The following is a 26,643-nucleotide window of genomic DNA, read 5'->3' as shown; positions in this document are numbered from 1 at the left end:
CTAGCGTCGCTCAGAGGTAACGTGTCCGCTTCCTAAGTAACAGTTCTGGGTTCTATTCCTGGCGAAACTTATTTTTGTCTTGCAGTTTTTCTTATCTCCATTGCTTCGTGTTAGCAAAGTAGCTTGTGTTCGTATTGCGCGAACAAAATATTTTCGTTATTCCATACGTACAGGGAAAGAATATATTTCCTATAAAAATGGTTGAAATGGTTTCGAAACGAGACAGTATGTTCTGGTAAAGCTTCGAGACGATACTGAAGTATTGAAAAACAAACATATGTAGCTTTGGAGATGGGGCATCACCAGTGTTTTTTTCAACAAAAATGTTCCGGGGGATCACAGTTAGTATTCCGGGGGCACTGTTGATAATATTGTATTTATTATTGTATTACAGACATACTTGGTCTCTTGCGGGGGCACTTTGAAAGCTCCGAGGAGGTGGTGTACCCCCAAAAAAGCCTGGAAGAAAAATTGGGCATCATGTCCACTATATAGTGTCCATACCAGACAAGTATATTCTACATTTTGTCTCGCGTCAACAGTGTGTGCTTCAAACCGAAAATGATTGCAAAAATTACCCCTTTTATGCTCGTCGTTTAGATACATGCGTATACCACATTTGAAGTCTATACCACAAACGAAAAAGTATAAGATTGTAAATTTTAAGGAAATATACACACACATACCTTTTGGCAATTGTTTTGTCGGCAGCGTACATTATTATAATATATGAGATACATGGAAAAGTGCCCGTTTCGATTCAATAGTTTGTGTGGCGGGACCGGTTAGAATGAAATGCCGTGTATAATAAACTCAACCTTATTAGCAATCAATATATGCTATGAAAATAAACGCTCGAAGAAAGAAAAAATGAAAAAGTTGATGGGAATCGAACCCCAGGCTTCCGCTTACTAGTCCCACGTGCTTCCTCTAGACTACTGAATTCCTTACTTTTTCAGATATCTGCTTACTGCTCACCTAGTACCGCTACGTACGGTGCCACTATCTTTGGAATTACTCTTCTATAATCGGAATGCTGATGCGTATATATATATATATATATATATGCGTTTTTTTATAGAATATCATTGTGCAAATGACGTTGGTAGCTGATTGTAACAAGAAATGTGCTTTTGAGTTATTGAGACATGATTAACTAATAAATTGATGTCTTCGTTGAAAATACAAAACAAATATATAGGAAGTCTGCAAATATTTTCCTACTCTTATATAACTGACTTGCTGTAGGCAAGGGCGCTGATCCTGGGGGGACTGGGACCCCCAAAGTTCATGTAGACCCCAGTGTATTAATGAATATACAATATTCGGCATAATTTGAGTGCAACTTGTCTTAAAATCCTCATAAATACCTTCTGCATCTGAATGAGCCCCCCAAATTTACAGAGAAATCGGCGCCGGTTGACCCTTTACGTAGAATCCACTCAAATCGTAACCACTCATCAAAGAAATCTAATGGAAAGCATTTCTTTGTTTAAATTTATAACCGAGGGACACTGTTATGTGCAAGTCTAATTCTCTCTTTCTCTCATGTTTCACAAATATTACATTTTCAGGACATTTTTGAATATTCGCTATGGTTTATCTCTTATTATTTTACAGTAGTTTTTAGCAGACGGTTCTTCCAAATAAAACTTAACTAACACAGTAGTAACCAATGCTTTGTCTACTGCTTTTCTGGAGGGGAAGAACTTAATCTCTTGGCTAGCTCTTGGCAACTTAAAAATTACAGCCCCACTCCTTCATGGGCGATAGGTGACTATCCCTCCAAGTGCTTGGGCGAAATTTCTCCCACATTTATCCTTCTCCTCCTCCCCATCAGAAAAAGTGTTTAAATTGTAAGCGAGATTTCTCCCCTCTAATGAATTCCACATTGATTTGCATGTCACACACATAGGACAGTACATTCACTTAGTATCAGGGGCGTAACCAGGATTTGATTTCGAGGGGCAACTAGCTAAACGTTCATTCGGAAGGAATCCGGGGATCCACTCCCAGAATTTTTTAATAAAACCGTAATCTTAAGCCTTATTTAACAACTTTTAGAAATGTCGGAGGTTCCAGACCTCCTAGTTACGCCATTGCTTGGTAGCATGCATTCTTCCTAAACATCATCAGTTTCTGTTCACTCCCACCTTCACCCAATTATTTTATTCTTTCAAGTCAGAGAGAATACATTCGTTCTCCTTCCCATGTGGCGTTCTTAAAAGTAAAATTATGGTATAATTAAAAATACGATTTTGCCATTTTGAATGTAAATTTCTGTCCCCTCCTCCGCAAAACAAATCTCATTGGCGTGATCTGCGTCTATGCTAGAATAGAATAGAATTAGATTTTCTTTTGTAATAGCAAATATGAACACTATACAACTGAGCAAATGAAACGAGACGAGACCTATAAAACTATTAAACTAAATGAGAAGGTCTTTTTCTTTAATTGGTTGAGTTCATTTTAGTTTAGCGTCTCTTTCAGAAGCGAGGGTATATGAGACGTGGACCCACCGATTACTGTGAAATCCGAAGCACATGAGCTCCTTCCAGAAATTGAACTCGGGTCTCCAACTTCTTTGAATTGAAATCCACAGTTAAAGTTAGATTATCTTTGTTGTGTGAGTTTTTGGTTTGATCCTAAGTTAAGTAAATTTGTGTTCCGTCCAAGAGATTTTATAAATGTATTTTCCACTTCAGAGTTCAAATATTCCGAGACAAACGAAACCAAATGTACGTCTCTCTCCTTCTGACAAATTTAACTTCACTAACGTAAAATGAAGAGTAACTCACCCAGATTCGAATTGTGGACTACGTCAATCAAAGGCAAATATTCATATTAATCGATAGATCTTAGCGGCTCTCATCATAGAAATTTTTGTTGATTTCTTTCCTTCGGCATAAATAACACAGGTTATGATTCAATCACATCCACCCACCCACCTATCATTTCTACCTATTTAAAATCGAAAATCACATCATAAAGTGACTTTAAACAAAACAATCCCCTAACTTCGAATTACGTCTTCAAATATTTGACTTGAGTGTACGATTTCTCATCCTGTATCTTCAATAAACATGACATCACCTGATTCGATCATTTCTATGTGCAACACAAGCCCACTGGGGGACTTGAGTATACAAATTTTCATCCTACGTTGTCAAAACATTATGAAATGCTATGAGAAGCTTCCATCATTCAGTATATCACCTTCCGTTCTTAGATCATGCTCAATTGAATCCAATTAAGAAACTATTCACTCAACATCTGGTAAAGTCAGGTTTCATCTTGTTTATACGGGCATCTCCGGGAGAAATAGGACCAAGGCTAAATTTCGATTGTGCAGTTCTTCGTTGAAACCAAGGCCAATTCAGTGTCTATCGGAGCACCTGCATATACAAATTCTCATAATACGATATTCACCTTAGCAACTAAAACCAATAAGTTCAAAGAACAAATTTCATAGTCTGGTACCAAAATCTGTTCCCATGGGCACTCACGTCAAGGCCAATTCAATGTCTATGAGCACCTGCATATAAGAATTCTCATCCCACGTTTTCAAAAAATCATGAAATATGAGATTCACCTTAGCAACTAAGACCAATTCGATCAAAGGACAAATTTCATAGCCTGCTCCCATGGGTACTTACGCTCTTCGCAGGAGGGGCGGGGGATCCAAAATAACTACCCAATACATGACGAGAAGAAGAAGGAGAGGAAAACATGTTTCATGTTGTTTGTACAGCCAGTATGCGTCCAAGAGCATGAATGCTTCCTAACATACTAGTTCCGGCCGATTTAGGCCCCCAGGGAACTTCCCCAGTGTAATATACATACAGTACCCTATGTAAATCGTTTTAATCTAATCTATGCATATCATTATTCTTACCTAATTTGCGTATAAAATGTGTTGTTGTATAATTATTTTTATTTAAATTTAGGTAGTAAGCAAAGGATTAATTGTGAAAGTAATAGTGTAGAGTAATTTCATTTGTATGTGTATTATTATTATTATTATTCATGTTTGGTAGCATTTTCATATGTGAAGGATCGAAATAAGTTAGAATTTTGATTAATATTGATTGCAAATGATATTTAATTGTAAGGCGAAGCTCTGGATAAATTCCATATAGAAAACGTAGGAAGTTGGGAACTCAGCTCGCATGAAACCCAGCACATAGAAAAAAAGGAGAAAAGTTTAAAAATTACATTCTTTGTCTGCAAGCAGAGAACACCCATGAGTTTGAAGCAACTGGTACATCGTTGCTAACTTTATTGTTCATAGTATAGGTGCATATGGCTGAACGTTAAGTATCTACGTGCATATAAAAGATATCCACGACAAGTTTACTCCGGTCGGATACGTTGACAGCTGGAGACACCGAGTCGAGAAAGGCCATTGTCAAAAACGCTTGCTGGAGTTGTAAGGTACATGCGAAATTATCGAATACAAGAGGTGTGAACTTATGAGAAACTGCCCAGATTTAACACCTTTTTCCTCGGAAGCATTATCTCCAACGAATTTTCGGCCAGCTCAAGTCAGGCCTAGAAATTTGAAGCTCCCCTCACCTCTGAAGAGTAAAATCAAGGAAAAGAGCATTCCCTGTAGAAGCCTTCACCCCTGTAATTAATTATACTTTCACAAGTAATTCTTTAAGTATTGTACAAATTTTCTTGAAGTTTCGATATCGTAGTGTGTAGGATAAGTTATTCGCTTTATAGTATGATTTAGAAAATAAAGAAAGAAAGGCTTATTTCCGTTCAGGACGGCAAGTCCAACGGTTTAAACCTGAGGGGGATGCATAATAAATGTAAGAGCGGCAATGTTATTGTCGGTAAAGCAGACGTCCTGGGGAGCAAAACAGCACCCACGTCGAACAAAATCATGAATTATTATGTTGTTACGATATGACAGCATGTCATATGTTCATATTATGTGTATTAATGTATGTAAATATTTATTTTAATGTGTTGTGTGTTGACAAACATTTCAATCACCGAAAAACAATGGAAAGTAGATAATAATCTCAGTTACAGCAATCCCTCATGCAGGTGAACCAACTACGAGTAATCTTGCCAGGTGGTAGCACCGGCTAAAGCGAGTGTGAGGAAGGGGTTAGCTCAAGTGCAACGCATGCACATTGTATTTAAAACTAATTTATATATTTACTAGTGATATTTTCAGTAAAGTGATATATATTGAATGAAAGCTTGATATTTCTACTAGACAGTGCAATTGTCGGATTTTAAATAGTGTTTAACAGTTTCACGTAATTAACGTGAGAACATGCCAAAGTGCCCTAATGAGGTCAGATAGTGCAATGACCTGTGGAGGAAACCCTCTCGTACCGCACCATCCCCCGCCATAAGATTTGCAGTAGGTAGAAAGCGATCCCGGACTTTTGACAACAACCAGAGTTTGTTAAAAGAGAATAACCGGGAGGAATCAGGATACTTCAGGTCTTGACATCGGACGAGAAGTATCACTCTTCGCGCTCTCGTACAGTGAGAATTCGTGTCTTGCCAACAGAGCAGAAAGATCATTCTTCGCGCTCTTCGATAATTTGTGCTTAATCTTAGTAAAGAAACATTGGTCTTCACGAACTTGTAGCATATTTAGTATGCGTCTTCAACTTTCGTAAAGAACTATATCTTCGGTGCGTTTTTCGCTCCTGTGAGTGATGTGTGCGATCGGCAATGATAGAGACATGAAATATTGGTCAATCTCTAGAATTTTCATCGTTTGAACAATATAAACTTTCACCGAAGCAACTGTGTATTTAGGTACAGAACAGTTTTTTTTCTTCTTGTTATATTTTGCAATGAGCGGAATCTCCGAACTATTGTTTTGAAAGTTATTTTAACGTCAGTGTCATCTTCCCTTTGCTATTAGGGTGATGAAATTTGATAGTCGCACCATAGCCACTTAACGGGCTGGATCGCGCTAGTTAGGCGAAACGAGCAGCTTCCAGAAACTAACTACACTGCGGGCACCAGTCAATGGGAAATGTCAATTGTTACCTAAACTGACAAGGCATAGGCGAAACAGAGGTGTTGTAGAAAAGTCTTGTTCCAATGGGAAGAGGAAAAAGGCCATCGTTGGACCGACGTCTCACTACGAAGGGAAGATAGTGGGAACAACGCTAGAAGAGGAAATGGAATCCATAGGAGACACTAGGATCTAGGACCAGGACATGGGACGCAACGTGCACGAACTCTAATTCTAGATACAACAGGCATAAAACGTAATACGAACACTTTCGGCGAAACAATCTTGAACATTCAAAATTTGAAATATTTTTTTCTCAGCTGTAAATTTAGTGTACAGTGTCATATAGTAGAATAGTTACCATTCGTGACCTCCCTGAGGCGACACCATTTTAATTAAGGCTTTTTACGCTGTATTAGGGCTTCTAGCGCTGCGGTGTTGCCAAATTATGCCCTAAAGGGTTGAAATTTCCTATATTTTGTATATTTATAGTGTAAACCAGGCAATATTGTAAGATATAATTTAATTAAATTTTGATATCAATTTAATTAACCCTTTACTTAAACTCCTATCAAATTGATTACCTCTTTAATCAAACAGCTATTAATTTATTCAATTAAAGATGATTGCGTAGAATTAATGGCCTATGATGATACACGTAACGTTATTACCTTATAGTATTGTTTAATTACGAAGGGGTTTAATGTATTATTGAAGTAATGACTTTGCAATTATTTTGGATTGATAAAGTGTGTTAGATGGTGCCGCTGGCGCCCTTACTGTCTGGTTATGCTGCGACTTTCTTTTATACTTCACCGCTTGCTTTGTGTATTTTATTACGTATGTGTAACCTTTGCGCTGGCGCCATTACTGTCGCGAGTTTTTTGCCCGCCTGCTTTGTATATTTGCCGCTTGGTAGCCGTGGACGCTAATGGTATTTTTCTTTATAGATACCGGCACATTTTGTATGTTTATCTAATATTTTAACTTAAGTAAGAATAGAAAGTTTACTTACCTTTGATAACATTTCCGCTGCTGCATATTTCCTGGTTACGGTTGGTGGTTCATTGATGTTGACATTTTTTTTATAACGTAGAAGAACTTGTTGCGCGAACCGAAAGCAAACAAATATTGCGATACCGCAGTTATAGTTTTCGGTTTTAGGGTATATTTATAACCTCGGTTGACTATTTGATTTAGGTTATTATTGAATTTAATAAAATAATAATTAATTGGGTAAATATATAAATTCGATATTGTAATTTTATGAAAAACATAATTATTGTGCACGTATGTATTGAAGAAACTTTTAAAAAGTACGAAAACTATACATTATTGCAATATGTAGTCGTATATTTTTATGATACGTGTCAGACATATGGATATTATCTGAAACTAACTATGTTTACAAGCTTACGTTGCATGATGATACTTGTTTATCACTTTTTTCCGAAACTTTGGCTTATTTGATATTCATTGCGCACTCACCATTTGATTGAAGGATATTTCCTGATCCTTACAAGCTTGAACCAAGTTTTTATACACAATACTTTTTGTTATTGTTAATACAGCTTGAATTGGAATTTTTATTTATTATTATTATTATTAGAATTATGAAAATAAGTATTATCTTACGTTAGTAGAATTGGAACATGGGCTCTTTGAATTACTACTCCGTTATGTCAGGATATATGTGACTCGAAGAGAGTTAGTTTTGTATGTTGCAGGAAATTATTATAAGTATGTGATTGCGTTTTTTGTATATGAAATTGGATATAGAAATAACAGTACATAACATGTAATTGCGATTGTTTTTTATTGCATGCCCCTATTATTTCAATGTGAAATTACACGTTACAATTATTTGATATGTATAATACACTTATTATTTTGTTACTAATTGCGGAGACCATATGATTTTAGTTTACTTTTGGATTCTGATATTCAGATTTTAATGTTTAGTCTGTGTATTCTACCAGTTATGTAATCGGTAAGATTGAACAAACAATTTGAAAATGCGTAGAAGTCTTGTTTACCAACCTAATTTTGTGCTGTTCAGATTTTCATATTATATATGCATAAGAATAGACATTCCATACTTAGGATGAATATATTTAAAACTGAAATTGTATTTTAGATATTTTGGAGGGTGGATTTTAAGGATACCCATTTTTTTGTTTTGTTAGATACTTATTCTTTTATTTAGGGTACTGCATTTTTATTTACAATATTAATGCATAGACATTCAAGATATAAGACTCGAATTTAATAATGTTATTACTAATTTAATACAGCTTGTATTCAAAATAATGGTGACATTATGGATTGACAAGTCAAACGTGAATTTTACTAATTAAACTATATTTACTACGTATGGTATTAATTTTGCTAGAACTTGCAATGGTTTTAAGATGTTTTGCTTGCATGAAATTAACATTAGCGGTTTGATTTACATTGGAGTTATTTGAATTATTCTTTAAATTAGAATTTTTCTTTATAACGGGAAACTTTATAGCTGAGTTTTACTTAGAAATCCTGTTACAGCGTTTGAATGGTATATACGTTTATTGCATGATGGTTATTGTTCTTGTAGGTGAAATGAATATTTGTTTACTGAATGAAGATATGATTACAGAAATATTTGATTTTTGATAGTCTTATCAGGAATTGAACTAAAAATTTTACGCTCCAGAGGTTACAATTGTACACTAAATAATTTTAAGTTTATCGTTCTACGATTATGCATGTTAAGGTAACTTTTATCAAAACACTTTGTGGTGACTTTCCCTTTTAAGATGAAAGAAACGGTGGAATGAGAATGTAGGAGGAAACGGGAGAACTTTGAGAAAATCCCATATGTAAAATGTTTGTCCATTACAAACATATGGTCCAGAATTGAACCAAGAGTATTGGCTACATCAATTACGAAGTGTGTTTACTATAAATAAGAATAGAGTGTATTTCATTGTTTGAAGCGAATTTAGTGGGAAATTGTTGATAATTGTAAGGGTAAAAGTTATTCACTTTATGTGATAGATAGTGTTGCAGAACTATTTATATATTATGTGGACTTAAGACTTACAATGAATACAGTACCGAGACTATTGATTTAGGCGAATATCTTATTTGATGGCTTTTATAGAGAGTTTTTTTTTAAGTTTAAGCTTGCCGAGGAGGCTTTCAAGTAAATATACCATGGATATTTAATCTTGTACTCGCAAGTGGACTTGATTCACAAGCCTTTTGGTTAACACCTGGATGTGTTACTTGATTATTTATTTTCTATGCTGCAGAACAATATTTTAGTGTATATGGTTTTATTTGACTCAATTTTTGTACATTTAAATCACTGACAGAATCATTATAGGTAAAAATTGTTTTTTTGTCTCGAAATTTTATGTTAAGTGTCTTGGTTGTTTACCGTAAAAATATTTTTCATGGAGTATATGTGAATTTGATTATATCTAAGACTAGAATATATTGTTATTGACAGAGTATTTGACATAGGTTTAATTGAAGTTGGGAATCAGAGATTCACAAATTGACATGTGATGCATATATGTCAGATTGATTTTTAGTATAGTGTCGATATATTTAAATTTACAATGCACGACTATATTAGAATTTGACATGACTTGTATTATGGTAAAAGATTATCCTACAGAACCATCATATGAAGATTTGCCTGATTACACTTTGTATTTTGCTGAACTAGGTCCTTTAGGAGATTAGTTTTGTATAGAGATACAGATTAACTACACGCTATTACTGCATGATGGTGAAAATGATTGATACTTTGTTTGGATATTAGATATACGGGTTAATGGTTTCTAGAAAAGAATTCACGGAAACTTGTGTGCATTAAGATTTTGGAATTTCAGATTGCAAGATAGAATTTTGTTTGATGTTATTTGGTTTATTTATGGATGTTGATTTAAATTTGTTGAATTATAATTACACTATTTAAACTTGAAACCTGTTTAATGTATTATATTTATGTAACATTACCAGAAACAACTACAAATTAGTTTGTTATATCACATTAGACCATATTAGAAACTATTTATCAAAATTGGTAACTATATTTGAAATAAGATTGAAGACAAAGAACTATGCTTGAATTTGGCGATGAATAATATTTACTTATTAGAACTTTAATTATGTGTTATGGTACCGCCACTGATTTACTACTTCATTGTTTACATATTGCATACATTTTAGGATAAATTAGTTTTCTACGACTATTTGTAGATATTACAGTAGGATTAGAATTTATTTTATATTGAAATATGACACAATATTAAATATGAACTATTGATAACTAATACTAACTACGGTTTACTAGGAACACAAGTTCAGACTATACTTTGTAGGTTTGAAATTACTAGTCTTTTAAGAAGTAGATGGTTACTATGTTTCAAGAGCAAGAACAATTGATTTGTACAATAATGACAGCTATTATATTGGATTGGAGATACTCTATTTACATAACTTTAATTTTTTAGTATTGCAATTAGTAGATAGAAGTACATTATTTATAAATATTGAGGATACCGAGTCTTTTAATTATCTATAAATGGTATGTTTATTAATTAATGTCATTTAGATTTGTTTAACTGGAATCAACTAAAGTAACAGTCTTAACTATGACCAATATTTTGATCCACTGGAGAATGTTTTGAGTTGATATCAGTGAAAATGTACGGTAGAGACTTATTATATCCTTGAAATTATAGTTTTTACTAAGAAACGCTGATTATGAATTATTATGATCTTGATATTGATATGTATTGCTTTAATAATAAGAATTAACTGATTTAGAATATTAGGATTGATAGATGATTCCCGGAATATTGTTATTTATTTCTTTATTTTAGATACAAAGCACCACAGCTAGTGACAAGTATTATCCTTTTGAACTACTAAACACATAATTGACAGATTGACACCTAGTACTTTATAACATAAATGCATTACAATTACATGTATGCTGTATGCTCATTTATTAAACCATAAATATTTTTTTAAAATGCCTGTATAGTAACAAGGTATATTGACGTTAAATACGACTCAGTATACGTCATTATCATGTACTACATCGTATTTAAGTTATTAGATTTTTGAATGACCGACTAGGACGTTTTGCTGTTATAAGAGTGTACTATTGACATTTAATTAATAGATAGCCAGGCCACCACAAATAGTGACAACTATTGTTTTGTTTAAAGCTATTTAAATATAATTGACAGATGGATATGTTTTGCTTTTATAATAAGATATATTTGGTGTACATTTATGGAGACACTTTTGTTTTGGCATTAGTCACTTATTTTAGATATGAGGCAGCGCAACTAACGACAGCTATTATTTTATTTGAAGTATTAAATACGCGAATGTTAGCGTGATTTGTTCTTTGGTCATAAGATGTATTTGCTTTACATTAAAGTTGGATATTGTGATTATTACAATACTGAAATATATATATGTTAGATAGAAGGCAATACAACTAGCAACATCTATTAACTTATTTGAATTATTAGAATGTGTGAATACCAGTTTCATTTGTTTCCTTTTCATTATAAGATATATCAGGTTTACATTTAAGGATTGATATTTGATTAGTATGATACCAAGACTACTCAGGTTAGATAGGAGGTAGCACAATTAGCGACATCTGTTGACTTATCTGAATTATTAATTGCATGAATGTCAGATTTAATTGTTTTACTTCAAATATTCATTTGTTAAACCATAAATATTTTTTAAAATACCTGTATAGTAACAAGGTATATTGACGTTAAATACGACTCAATATACATCATTATCATGTACTAGATCGTATTTAAATTATTAGATTTTTGAATGACAGACTACGACGTTTTGCTGTTATAAGAGTGTACTATTGACATTTAATTAATAGATAGCCAAGCCACCACAAATAGTGACAACTATTGTTTTGTTTAAAGCTATTTAAATATAATTGACAGATGGATATGTTTTGCTTTTATAATAAGATATATTTGGTGTACATTTATGGAGACACTTTTGTTTTGGCATTAGTCACTTATTTTAGATATGAGGCAGCGCAACTAACGACAGCTATTATTTTATTTGAAGTATTAAATACGCGAATGTTAGCGTGATTTGTTCTTTGGTCATAAGATGTATTTGCTTTACATTAAAGTTGGATATTGTGGTTATTACAATACTGAAATATATATATGTTAGATAGAAGGCAATACAACTAGCAACATCTACTAACTTATTTGAATTATTAGAATGTGTGAATACCAGTTTGATATGTTTCCTTTTCATTATAAGATATATCAGGTTTACATTTAAGGATTGATATTTGATTAGTATGATACCAAGACTACTCAGGTTAGATAGGAGGTAGCACTATTAGCGACATCTGTTGACTTATCTCAATTATTAATTGCATGAATGTCAGATTTAATTGTTTTACTTCAAATATTCATTTATTAAACCATAAATATTTTTTAAAATACCTGTATAGTAACAAGGTATATTGACGTTAAATACGACTCAATATACATCATTATCATGTACTAGATCGTATTTAAATTATTAGATTTTTGAATGACAGAGTAGGACGTTTTGCTGTTATACTAAAAGATTAATTATTTTGAATATTTATTCATTCAATCAATAAATACTAATGGATATGCATTATATTTTCTTTTACATAACTTTATATTTCATTTATTTGCTGCTTATATTAACTTGTTATTGTAGACATTTCCTTTTGTTAAAGAAATTTGATAAGATAAATATAATTGTATAAACGCAGGTAAATTGAAATTATATATTTATAGCCTACATATTGAATAAATACTGTTTGATTTACGAGTTGATGATGAAGAGTTGAATAAACACACTGTGAGTTTTATATTTGTATATCAGTAAGCATAATATAAGGATAACTTTCTATGAATATGGAATAATTTTCTTGTACTGAAGAACAGTGTATCCTCATTGAACAGAAATTTTTCAAATACATGAACTTTAAAGAATCGTAAGGAATATTTACAAGTAATTGACAAAAAACTAAAACGATGAGACATGACTTTATGATGTGGAGATATATATCAGGAAAATATGATGGATAAGAAAATAGCAATTTTTACTTATGCAGACTTTTTTATGTATTTTTGTTTAATAGTGACAGCAAATATTTTTATTTCAGATAGATTACAGATAAAAAACTATACACTATTTTCACTACTGATGAATTACATGATAATTTAATTGTATTATAGATTATGACATTTACAGTATTAAGTGCTTTGAAGGTTTGAAATTCTCCCAAGATAATGTTTGTGAATAGCCGAATGTTCATTTATTAATGTTTTAATAAACGTATCAATGACGGGATCAACATATTGTAGTATTTGTTCATAGTTTCAGCACATACAAAGAATAATTTAATTATTAGTAACTATAAGCGCTTGTTTATCTTAGGTGACAGTTTTTGAGACTATATTGACTTTAACAATTGCATAGAATTGTTTTCATTATATTGATTCCTTTATTTTCTGCAAGATATGTTTTATGTTACGTTTGTTGATCCTATTTCTTCAGTATAGTGAAAAATGTTTTAACTGTATTGTGATATTTGAATGAAAATGATAAAATGATAACAACCGTTTTGTTTATTATTAGAGGTTCATTTGCTGAAGAGTATGAAGAATATGATGCTGTAATGAAGGAGAAGTTGGATTGATTGTGTTGGCTGGGTGTCTATAGAAATATGTGCGAATGACTGGTGTGAAGATGTCTTGAATGAAATCAGCAAAGCTTTACATTTGGAGGAGTCTGTCTATATAGGTAAGGCATCATTTGGTACTTGATATGCTGTTTTATTATGTTTTCCGCAAAGAGCATTGAAATGTTTCCAGTACTTGTTAGGACGAGTGACATTAGATAGTATTACATATTTTAATCCGACACCATAGCTTCTAACCACAGATGTAATTCTTGACCATCCTTTGAAGTTGTCGGTGACGACGGAGTGATTTTGGATTTTTTGTGCGTTGATAGTCACGCTAAAATTCTCGAGAGCGAGTGATAAATGTGAGATATTTTGTTGGCAATGTTGGTCGATAAGGCGTTGATGTAATTACTGGTATGTAAAGTGAACTAGCGTCTTGGATTGAAGATATGTTGGTATGAATGTCATGATATGGTGCATCCATTGATGTACGGCTGTAATGGGTCTACTGTTGACGATAAATATGTTTGTATTGTTCACAGTTGAATTTGTCAAAACGGATGCTATCTTCGAAATTTTGTAGATTGAGTCGTATGATGAGTATTAAGTTGTAATTTGATCGGAAGAGGCTCACTTCCTAGTGGATCGAGAACATCAATTTGGATTTGTGAAACATGATTAACAGAAGTAATGACAACATCTGGGATGCTTTGTGATACAGGCCTAGGGGGTTTGGAAGATCATGAATGATACCAGGTATGTAAGTTATGACAAAGGTTTGAAAGGTAGATCTGTTTTTTTTTCTGATCTGCTGTGCATTTTGAACTTGTTTATAATTATGAATTTATTATAATTATCGGAAATGTGTTGCACGATTACAGTAGGAAGCGGTTTTACAGGTCTGATATAAACTGTAACAACGATTATAGTTATATATCGGAAGTATAAAGTAATGATGAGATATTCAGGAAGATCTGGCAGCCTACAAAAGTGTTGGCGTGATGGAATACGTGGAGAAAATTCCACAACTGTTCATCCATTTGTGCGCTTCCTAGGAAGGTGCTAGCCTGTAGAATTATTGTATATCCAGAAAAATGACAAATGATGGACGGAGTGAGAAAGGTTTCGTTAAGGATAAACACTACAGCTCTTTCTACCACTAACAGCGCTTTGAATAAAGCTTTATTCTGATGAATGGATCTAATATTGATAAAGACTATATCCATGACCAGTAGGTTAGACAATGAATGACTGGAGCGATCACCAGATCAATAGCTGCAGAGAGACGTATTTGGACATATGCGGTAGAGTGTTGATTATATGTATAGCATTTTTTTGTTCGCATTGAAGTGTTAGGGGGTGTTGGTGACCGTGAAAGTTTAACTCTGTTTTTTGTTATAAATGTGTGCTCCAATAGTTAGAAGAGAATCATTAGTGGTTTGAGAAGGTGTTAGTACTTGAACAATGTACGTGGGATATGTAACATTTATAATTTGCATAACCTTCAAGAGTGTGTGTCCTTCGTAGGTAAGTTCATCCTGAATTTCTTTATTGGTATAAGGATCAACACACCGATTTATTACGGAAAGGAGAGGAAAACGGCGAGGTGGTGGCATTTACTTGCCTTGAGATGCATTATGGTTAGTAAGTTTAGCATTTTGTTGAAGGTTTCTATATGTACTTTGTTTTTTATAATGCTGACCAAGTTTGCATTTTCTGTTTGAAAATAAAGCTGTTCCTAGTTTGGTAAGAACTATTTGATTTATAATATCACAGAACAATATTTGATTGGTATATTAGTGTTATTCATATGCAATAGATACACCATATTGTATCTAGTATCAATAAGTATATTATTTGAAATATGTCAACCACACATGATAGTTGCTAATTTAACTTCTAAAATAAGATATGGTTTATGAATTCTTGTGGATTAATGAAAAAATGAAACGAAATCTTTGAGTTTTACGTCCCACGGTTATGCCGGTTAGGCTAAAGGAGACGGTAATGATGAGTAATGAATGAAAAAAGTGGAATGAAGAATGTGGGAGGAAACAGGAGAACCCCGAGAAAATCCACGCATACGGTGATTGTCCACCACAAAGTTCTTGTGGATTTGATTAATATAGAACCGTTATGTATCAACATTAAATATGAGCCATCATACGAAGTGAACTTGCAGTTGCACACACATTGCAAGACTTGCATTTTGAATATTGTTTCCAGTTTTTATTTCGATTCTACATTTTTTTTGTTTTTCAAAGTTTCACTTTTAATTTTTTTCTGCATTTTTATTTTCAGTTTTACTTTTTGTTTTTGTTTTTCAAGTTGCAGTTTTGATTTTACTTCTACACTTTTTCATTTTCCGTTTTATTTTTTTTTTTTTGTTTTTCAAGTTGTATTTTTAGTTTTAGTTCTGCACTTTTTTTCAGTTTTACATTTTTTGTTTGTTTTAAATTTTTATAATATTGATTACTCTTGATTTAATATTGTAATGTACGTAACTTTTGTGAAACTAAACATTTCAGTCTGACAATCATGCAGTTAAAATTTCGAATATGGTAATATTTGTCAATTCGTATGATGGTTCATATTTAATGTTGATACATAACGGTTCTATATTAATCAAATCCACAGGATCTGTGTGGTGGACAATCACCGTATGCGTAGATTTTCTCGGGGTTCTCCTGTTTCCTCCCACATTCTTCATTCCACTTTTTTCATTCATTACTCATCATTACCGTCTCCTTTAGCCTAACCGGCATAACCGTGGGACGTAAAACTCAAAGATTTCGTTTCATTTTTTCATTAATCCACAAGAATTCATAAACCATATCTTATTTTAGAAGTTAAATTAGCAACTATCATGTGTGGTTGACATATTTCAAATAATATACTTATTGATACTAGATACAATATGGTGTATCTATTGCATATGAATAACACTAATATACCAATCAAATATTGTTCTGTGATATTATAAATCAAATAGTTCTTACCAAACTAGGAACAGCTTTATTTTCAAACAGAAAATGCAAACTTGGTCTGCATTATAAAAAACAAAGTACATATAGAAACCTTCAACAACATGCTAAACTTACTAACCATAATGCATCTCAAGGCAAGTAAATGCCACCACCTCGCCGTCCTCCTCTCCTTTCCGTAATAAATCGGTGTGTTGATCCTTATACCAATAAAGAAATTCAGGATGAACTTACCTACGAAGGACACACACTCCTGAAGGTTATGCAAATTATAAATGTTACATATCCCACGTACATTGTTCAAGTACTAACACCTTCTCAAACCACTAATGATTCTCTTCTAACTATTGGAGCATACATTTATAACAAAAAACAGAGTTAAACTTTCACGGTCACCAACACCCCCTAACACTTCAATGCGAACAAAAAAATGCTATACATATAATCAACACTCTACCGCATATGTCCAAATACGTCTCTCTGCAGCTATTGATCTGGTGATCGCTCCAGTCATTCATTGTCTAACCTACTGGTCATGGATATAGTCTTTATCAATATTAGATCCATTCATCAGAATAAAGCTTTATTCAAAGCGCTGTTAGTGGTAGAAAGAGCTGTAGTGTTTATCCTTAACGAAACCTTTCTCACTCCGTCCATCATTTGTCATTTTTCTGGATATACAATAATTCTACAGGCTAGCACCTTCCTAGGAAGCGCACAAATGGATGAACAGTTGTGGAATTTTCTCCACGTATTCCATCACGCCAACACTTTTGTAGGCTGCCAGATCTTCCTGAATATCTCATCATTACTTTATACTTCCGATATATAACTATAATCGTTGTTACAGTTTATATCAGACCTGTAAAACCGCTTCCTACTGTAATCGTGCAACACATTTCCGATAATTATAATAAATTCATAATTATAAACAAGTTCAAAATGCACAGCAGATCAGAAAAAAAACAGATCTACCTTTCAAACCTTTGTCATAACTTACATACCTGGTATCATTCATGATCTTCCAAACCCCCTAGGCCTGTATCACAAAGCATCCCAGATGTTGTCATTACTTCTGTTAATCATGTTTCACAAATCCAAATTGATGTTCTCGATCCATTAGGAAGTGAGCCTCTTCCGATCAAATTACAACTTAATACTCATCATACGACTCAATCTACAAAATTTCGAAGATAGCATCCGTTTTGACAAATTCAACTGTGAACAATTCAAACATATTTATCGTCAACAGTAGACGCATTACAGCCGTACATCAATGGATGCACCATATCATGACATTCATACCAACATATCTTCAATCCAAGACGCTAGTTCACTTTACATACCAGTAATTACATCAACGCCTTATCGACCAACATTGCCAACAAAATATCTCACATTTATCACTCGCTCTCGAGAATTTTAGCGTGACTATCAACGCACAAAAAATCCAAAATCACTCCGTCGTCACCGACAACTTCAAAGGATGGTCAAGAATTACATCTGTGGTTAGAAGCTATGGTGTCGGATTAAAATATGTAATACTATCTAATGTCACTCGTCCTAACAAGTACTGGAAACATTTCAATGCTCTTTGCGGAAAACATAATAAAACAGCATACCAAGTACCAAATGATGCCTTACCTATATAGACAGACTCCTCCAAATGTAAAGCTTTGCTGATTTCATTCAAGACATCTTCACACCAGTCATTCGCACATATTTCTATAGACACCCAGCCAACACAATCAATCCAACTTCTCCTTCATTACAGCATCATATTCTTCATACTCTTCAGCAAATGAACCTCTAATAATAAACAAAACGGTTGTTATCATTTTATCATTTTCATTCAAATATCACAATACAGTTAAAACATTTTTCACTATACTGAAGAAATAGGATCAACAAACGTAACATAAAACATATCTTGCAGAAAATAAAGGAATCAATATAATGAAAACAATTCTATGCAATTGTTAAAGTGAATATAGTCTCAAAAACTGTCACCTAAGATAAACAAGCGCTTATAGTTACTAATAATTAAATTATTCTTTGTATGTGCTGAAACTATGAACAAATCCTACAATGTGTTGATCCCGTCATTGATACGTTTATTAAAACATTAATAAATGAACATAACATTCGTCTATTCACAAACATCGTCTTGGGAGAATTTCAAACCTTCAAAGCACTTAATACTGTAAATGTCATAATCTATAATACAATTAAATTATCATGTAATTCATCAGTAGTGAAAATAGTGTATAGTTTTTTATCTGTAATCAATCTCAAATAAAAATACTTGCTGTCACTATTAAACAAAAATACATAAAAAAGTCTGCATAAGTAAAAATTGCTATTTTCTTATCCATCATATTTTCCTGATATATATCTCCACATCATAAAGTCATGTCTCATCGTTTTAGTTTTTTGTCAATTACTTGTAAATATTCCTTACGATTCTTTAAAGTTCATGTATTTGAAAAATTTCTGTTCAATGAGGATACACTGTTCTTCAGTACAAGAAAATTATTCCATATTCATAGAAAGTTATCCTTATATTATGCTTACTGATATACAAATATAAAACTCACAGTGTGTTTATTCAACTCTTCATCATCAACTCGTAAATCAAACAGTATTTATTCAATATGTAGGCTATAAATATATAATTTCAATTTACCTGCGTTTATACAATTATATTTATCTTATCAAATTTCTTTAACAAAAGGAAATGTCTACAATAACAAGTTAATATAAGCAGCAAATAAATGAAATATAAAGTTATGTAAAAGAAAATATAATGCATATCCATTAGTATTTATTGATTGAATGAATAAATATTCAAAATAATTAATCTTTTAGTATAACAGCAAAACGTCCTAGTCTGTCATTCAAAAATCTAATAATTTAAATACGATCTACTACATGATAATGACGTATATTGAGTCGTATTTAACGTCAATATACCTTGTTACTATACAGGTATTTTAAAAAATATTTATGGTTTAATAAATGAATATTTGAAGTAAAACAATTAAATCTGACATTCATGCAATTAATAATTCAGATAAGTCAACAGATATCGCTAATTGTGCTACCTCCTATCTAACCTGAGTAGTCTTGGTATCATACTAATCAAATATCAATCCTTAAATGTAAACCTGATATATCTTATAATGAAAAGGAAACAAATGAAACTGGTATTCACACATTCTAATAATTCAAATAAGTTAATAGATGTTGCTAGTTGTATTGCCTTCTATCTAACATATATATATTTCAGTATTGTAATAATCACAATATCCAACTTTAATGTAAAGCAAATACATCTTATGACCAAAGAACAAATCACGCTAACATTCGCGTATTTAATACTTCAAATAAAATAATAGCTGTCGTTAGTTGCGCTGCCTCATATCTAAAATAAGTGACTAATGCCAAAACAAAAGTGTCTCCATAAATGTACACCAAATATATCTTATTATAAAAGCAAAACATATCCATCTGTCAATTATATTTAAATAGCTTTAAACAAAACAATAGTTGTCACTATTTGTGGTGGCCTGGCTATCTATTAATTAAATGTCAATAGTACACTCTTATAACAGCAAAACGTCCTAGTCGGTCATTCAAAAATCTAATAACTTAAATACGATGTAGTACATGATAATGACGTATACTGAGTCGTATTTAACGTCAATATACCTTGTTACTATACAGGCATTTTAAAAAAATATTTATGGTTTAATAAATGAGCATACAGCATACATGTAATTGTAATGCATTTATGTTATAAAGTACTAGGTGTCAATCTGTCAATTATGTGTTTAGTAGTTCAAAAGGATAATACTTGTCACTAGCTGTGGTGCTTTGTATCTAAAATAAAGAAATAAATAACAATATTCCGGGAATCATCTATCAATCCTAATATTCTAAATCAGTTAATTCTTATTATTAAAGCAATACATATCAATATCAAGATCATAATAATTCATAATCATAGCGTTTCTTAGTAAAAACTATAATTCCAAGGATATAATAAGTCTCTACCGTATATTTTCACTGATATCAACTCAAAACATTCTCCAGTGGATCAAAATATTGGTCATAGTTAAGACTGTTACTTTAGTTGATTCCAGTTAAACAAATCTAAATGACATTAATTAATAAACATACCATTTATAGATAATTAAAAGACTCGGTATCCTCAATATTTATAAATAATGTACTTCTATCTACTAATTGCAATACTAAAAAATTAAAGTTACGTAAATAGAGTATCTCCAATCCAGTATAATAGCTGTCACTATTGTACAAATCAATTGTTCTTGCTCTTAAAACATAGTAACCATCTACTTCTTAAAAGACTAGTAATTTCAAACCTACAAAGTATAGTCTGAACTTGTGTTCCTAGTAAACCGTAGTTAGTATTAGTTATCAATAGTTCATATTTAATATTGTGTCATATTTCAATATAAAATAAATTCTAATCCTACTGTAATATCTACAAATAGTCGTAGAAAACTAATTTATCCTAAAATGTATGCAATATGTAAACAATGAAGTAGTAAATCAGTGGCGGTACCATAACACATAATTAAAGTTCTAATAAGTAAATATTATTCATCGCCAAATTCAAGCATAGTTCTTTGTCTTCAATCTTATTTCAAATATAGTTACCAATTTTGATAAATAGTTTCTAATATGGTCTAATGTGATATAACAAACTAATTTGTAGTTGTTTCTGGTAATGTTACATAAATATAATACTTTAAACAGGTTTCAAGTTTAAATAGTGTAATTATAATTCAACAAATTTAAATCAACATCCATAAATAAACCAAATAACATCAAACAAAATTCTATCTTGCAATCTGAAATTCCAAAATCTTAATGCACACAAGTTTCCGTGAATTCTTTTCTAGAAACCATTAACCCGTATATCTAATATCCAAACAATAAAGTATCAATCATTTTCACCATCATGCAGTAATAGCGTGTAGTTAATCTGTATCTCTATACAAAACTAATCTCCTAAAGGACCTAGTTCAGCAAAATACAAAGTGTAATCAGGCAAATCTTCATATGATGGTTCTGTAGGATAATCTTTTACCATAATACAAGTCATGTCAAATTCTAATATAGTCGTGCATTGTAAATTTAAATATATCGACACTATACTAAAAATCAATCTGACATATATGCATCACATGTCAATTTGTGAATCTCTGTTTCCCAACTTCAATTAAACCTATGTCAAATACTCTGTCAATAACAATATATTCTAGTCTTAGATATAATCAAATTCACATATACTCCATGAAAAATATTTTTACGGTAAACAACCAAGACACTTAACATAAAATTTCGAGACAAAAACAATTTTTACCTATAATGATTCTGTCAGTGATTTAAATGTACATAAATTGAGTCAAATAAAACCATATACACTAAAATATTGTTCTGCAGCATAGAAAATAAATAATCAAGTAACACATCCAGGTGTTAACCAAAAGGCTTGTGAGTCAAGTCCACTTGTGAGTACAAGATTAAATATCCGTAGTATATTTACTTCAAAGCCTCCTCGGCAAGCTTAAACTAAAAAAAACTCTCTATAAAAGCCATCAAATAAGATATTCACCTAAATCAATAGTCTCGGTACTGTATTCATTGTAAGTCTTAAGTCCACATAATATATAAATAGTTCTGCAACACTATCTATCACATAAAGTGAATAACTTTTACCCTTACAATTATCAACAATTTCCCACTAAATTCGCTTCAAACAATGAAATACACTCTATTCTTATTTATAGTAAACACACTTCGTAATTGATGTAGCCAATACTCTTGGTTCAATTCTGGACCATATATGTTTGTAATGGACAAACATTTTACATATGGGATTTTCTCAAAGTTCTCCCGTTTCCTCCTACATTCTCATTCCACCGTTTCTTTCATCTTAAAAGGGAAAGTCACCACAAAGTGTTTTGATAAAAGTTACCTTAACATGCATAATCGTAGAACGATAAACTTAAAATTATTTAGTGTACAATTGTAACCTCTGGAGCGTAAAATTTTTAGTTCAATTCCTGATAAGACTATCAAAAATCAAATATTTCTGTAATCATATCTTCATTCAGTAAACAAATATTCATTTCACCTACAAGAACAATAACCATCATGCAATAAACGTATATACCATTCAAACGCTGTAACAGGATTTCTAAGTAAAACTCAGCTATAAAGTTTCCCGTTATAAAGAAAAATTCTAATTTAAAGAATAATTCAAATAACTCCAATGTAAATCAAACCGCTAATGTTAATTTCATGCAAGCAAAACATCTTAAAACCATTGCAAGTTCTAGTAAAATTAATGCCATACGTAGTAAATATAGTTTAATTAGTAAAATTCACGTTTGACTTGTCAATCCATAATGTCACCATTATTTTGAATACAAGCTGTATTAAATTAGTAATAACATTATTAAATTCGAGTCTTATATCTTGAATGTCTATGCATTAATATTGTAAATAAAAATGCAGTACCCTAAATAAAAGAATAAGTATCTAACAAAACAAAAAATGGGTATCCTTAAAATCCACCCTCCAAAATATCTAAAATACAATTTCAGTTTTAAATATATTCATCCTATGTATAGAATGTCTATTCTTATGCATATATAATATGAAAATCTAAACAGCACAAAATTAGGTTGGTAAACAAGACTTCTACGCATTTTCAAATTGTTTGTTCAATCTTACCGATTACATAACTGGTAGAATACACAGACTAAACATTAAAATCTGAATATCAGAATCCAAAAGTAAACTAAAATCATATGGTCTCCGCAATTAGTAACAAAATAATAAGTGTATTATACATATCAAATAATTGTAACGTGTAATTTCACATTGAAATAATAGGGGCATGCAATAAAAAACAATCGCAACTACATGTTATGTACTGTTATTTCTATATCCAATTTCATATACAAAAAACGCAATCACATACTTATAATAATTTCCTGCAACATACAAAACTAACTCTCTTCGAGTCATATATATCCTGACATAACGGAGTAGTAATTCAAAGAGCCCAAGTTCCAATTCTACTAACGTAACATAATACTTATTTTCATAATTCTAATAATAATAATAAATAAAAATTCCAATTCAAGCTGTATTAACAATAACAAAAAGTATTGTGTATAAAAACTTGGTTCAAGCTTGTAAGGATCAGGAAATATCCTTCAATCAAATGGTGAGTGCGCAATGAATATCAAATAAGCCAAAGTTTCGGAAAAAAGTGATAAACAAGTATCATCATGCAACGTAAGCTTGTAAACATAGTTAGTTTCAGATAATATCCATATGTCTGACACGTATCATAAAAATATACGACTACATATTGCAATAATGTATAGTTTTCGTACTTTTTAAAAGTTTCTTCAATACATACGTGCACAATAATTATGTTTTTCATAAAATTACAATATCGAATTTATATATTTACCCAATTAATTATTATTTTATTAAATTCAATAATAACCTAAATCAAATAGTCAACTGAGGTTATAAATATACCCTAAAACCGAAAACTATAACTGCGGTAACGCAATATTTGTATGCTTTCGGTTCGCGCAACAAGTTCTTCTACGTCATAAAAAAATGTCAACATCAATGAACCACCAACCGTAACCAGGAAATATGCAGCAGCGGAAATGTTATCAAAGGTAAGTAAACTTTCTACTCTTACTTAAGTTAAAATATTAGATAAACATACAAAGTGTGCCGGTATCTATAAAGAAAAATACCATTAGCGTCCACGGCTACCAAGCGGCAAATATACAAAGCAGGCGGGCAAAAAACTCGCGACAGTAATGGCGCCAGCGCAAAGGTTACACATACGTAATAAAATACACAAAGCAAGCGGTAATGTATAAAGAAAGTCGCAGCATAACAAGACAGTGAGGGCGCCAGCGGCACCATCTAACACGCTTTATCAATCCAAAATAATTGCAAAGTCATTACTTCAATAATACATTAAACCCCTTCGTAATTAAACAATACTATAAGGTAATAACGGTACGTGTATCATCATAGGCGATTACATTAATTCTACGCAATCATCTTTAATTGAATAAATTAATAGCTGTTTGATTAAAGGGGTAATCAATTTGATAGGAGTTTAATTAAAGGGTTAATAAAATTGATATCAAAATTTAATTAAATTATATCTTACAATATTGCCTTATTTACACTATAAATATACAAAATATAGGAAATTTCAACCCTTTTAAGGCATAATTTGGCAACACCGCAGCGCTAGAAGCCCGTAATACAGCGTAAAAAGCCTTAATTAAAATGATGTCGCCTCAGGAAGGTCACGAAAGGGAACTATTCTACTTCATATAACGTGTGATTACAACGAATTAAAATCTGTTCATTCGAATGAAATCTGTGCTCATCATTCTCCACAGGAAGTCCATTAAGGTATGTAGAAAGTGTGCCAATATTATGTATTCTTTTTAGCTGTCCTGGAGTTGTCCGAGTCCGGTACGACACGGTTGACCAACATCCATATGTTGTTGCGTGAGTGGGAGATACTATTGACTCCTTACACCTGGAGTAAAATTGCGTAAACCTTGAAAACTAGTCTCATCTTTGCTGGAAATTTTTAATGTAATTGTAGTTCATTTTGTTCAGCATAATCTCTTTATCAATTTAAAAATTAGTTTTTTCTCTACCGACATTTAAATCAGCTGTACCAATTTTGCTAGTAAATATGCATATAATTAAGACTATTTACATTGCATTCAAATGAACTTCATTAACATATTTAAATTTCATTCTATTTATATATATCATCTCTACGTTGCATTCTCCATCCGTGCCCTCCACACCAGGCTGGGCCTAAAGGTCAAGGGTCAAATCCAGCTTTCCTAGGGTCCTTCTACTTACGGAAACTTGTAGTCCAACGAGAAACTGTACTGTGGTCCACTGTTATCTCACCACAAATTTCGCGTAAGGCACTGTGAATTTTTGTCGGGTTTTGCACTTCAAGTTTCAATCTTTATGTACGACCTCTGATATTCAATAGACACGTTACACGAGACACCTGCCGCCTCCATTTCCAACACTTGTTGCAGCCATACTGTGTTTATTAAAGAGCGAACAAGTACACATTCCGCTGTCTCAAGACCTCTACTTCAACAGATGAAATGTTTTCCTCGATTTCATCATGCAATCCTCAGTGTTACCATAATGTGCATTATTTATGAAATGATCCTCGTAGTTCAAAATAATGAAATATATATTTCAACGTTTCCAAAAACTACTTTCTTGAAGTGGAAAAGAAGGCCATTTCAATAATATTAAATTTTCTATTTCTTTGTCAAATGTGAGAATTCACTTAAGTTGGAGGTGGAATCTGGTATGTAAATTCTCAATTAAAAATAACGGAATATGTGATTTTAGAATTTTCGTAAATTCTGTTCCTAAAGAAGGAAATGAAAAAAATATATGATATTCAAATTACCGATTGATGATTTGAGTATTTTAGATATTTTACCTATTTCCCTCTATGAACAGAATTTGATTAAAGAGGAGGAAATTCTAGAGCGTCTACTTAGATACTTCACTCCACTTAAATACGAAATTTGAAAATTTTACTTTAGGAAAGCATTTATTTATTGTTCATTAGCTGTATATTAAGACTCACTGATTTTTTTTCCAAGTGGTATGCGATGCATTATTCGAAATCTTTAATTCGGGGTTTAACGAATGGGGCACATGCGTTCCAACATCCGCTCCCAGTACTTTTGTTATAACATGGTACTCAAGTAAATACTTCACAGAAGTTTTGTTAGAAATGTATATCCATGAATTTCCCTAACAATGATCTACGAGAAACTATCAGTTTT

The 26,643-nt window shown here is 32.0% G+C and overlaps 1 protein-coding gene across 2 annotated transcripts in view; it reads left to right on the top strand.

Annotated features, from left to right (window-relative positions):
- Window positions 1–26,643, top strand: part of LOC145662773 (uncharacterized) — a 356,070-nt gene that overhangs the window by 312,733 nt on the left and 16,694 nt on the right. The gene's annotated exons all lie outside the window — the stretch shown is intronic.

This window comes from Thermobia domestica, chromosome 10 (assembly GCF_964235325.1).
Source record: "Thermobia domestica chromosome 10, izTheDome1.hap1.1, whole genome shotgun sequence".
Classification (NCBI taxonomy): Eukaryota; Metazoa; Arthropoda; class Insecta; order Zygentoma; family Lepismatidae; genus Thermobia; species Thermobia domestica.
Note: the sequence above shows the minus strand (reverse complement) of the source record. Positions and strands in the feature narration are given on the sequence as shown.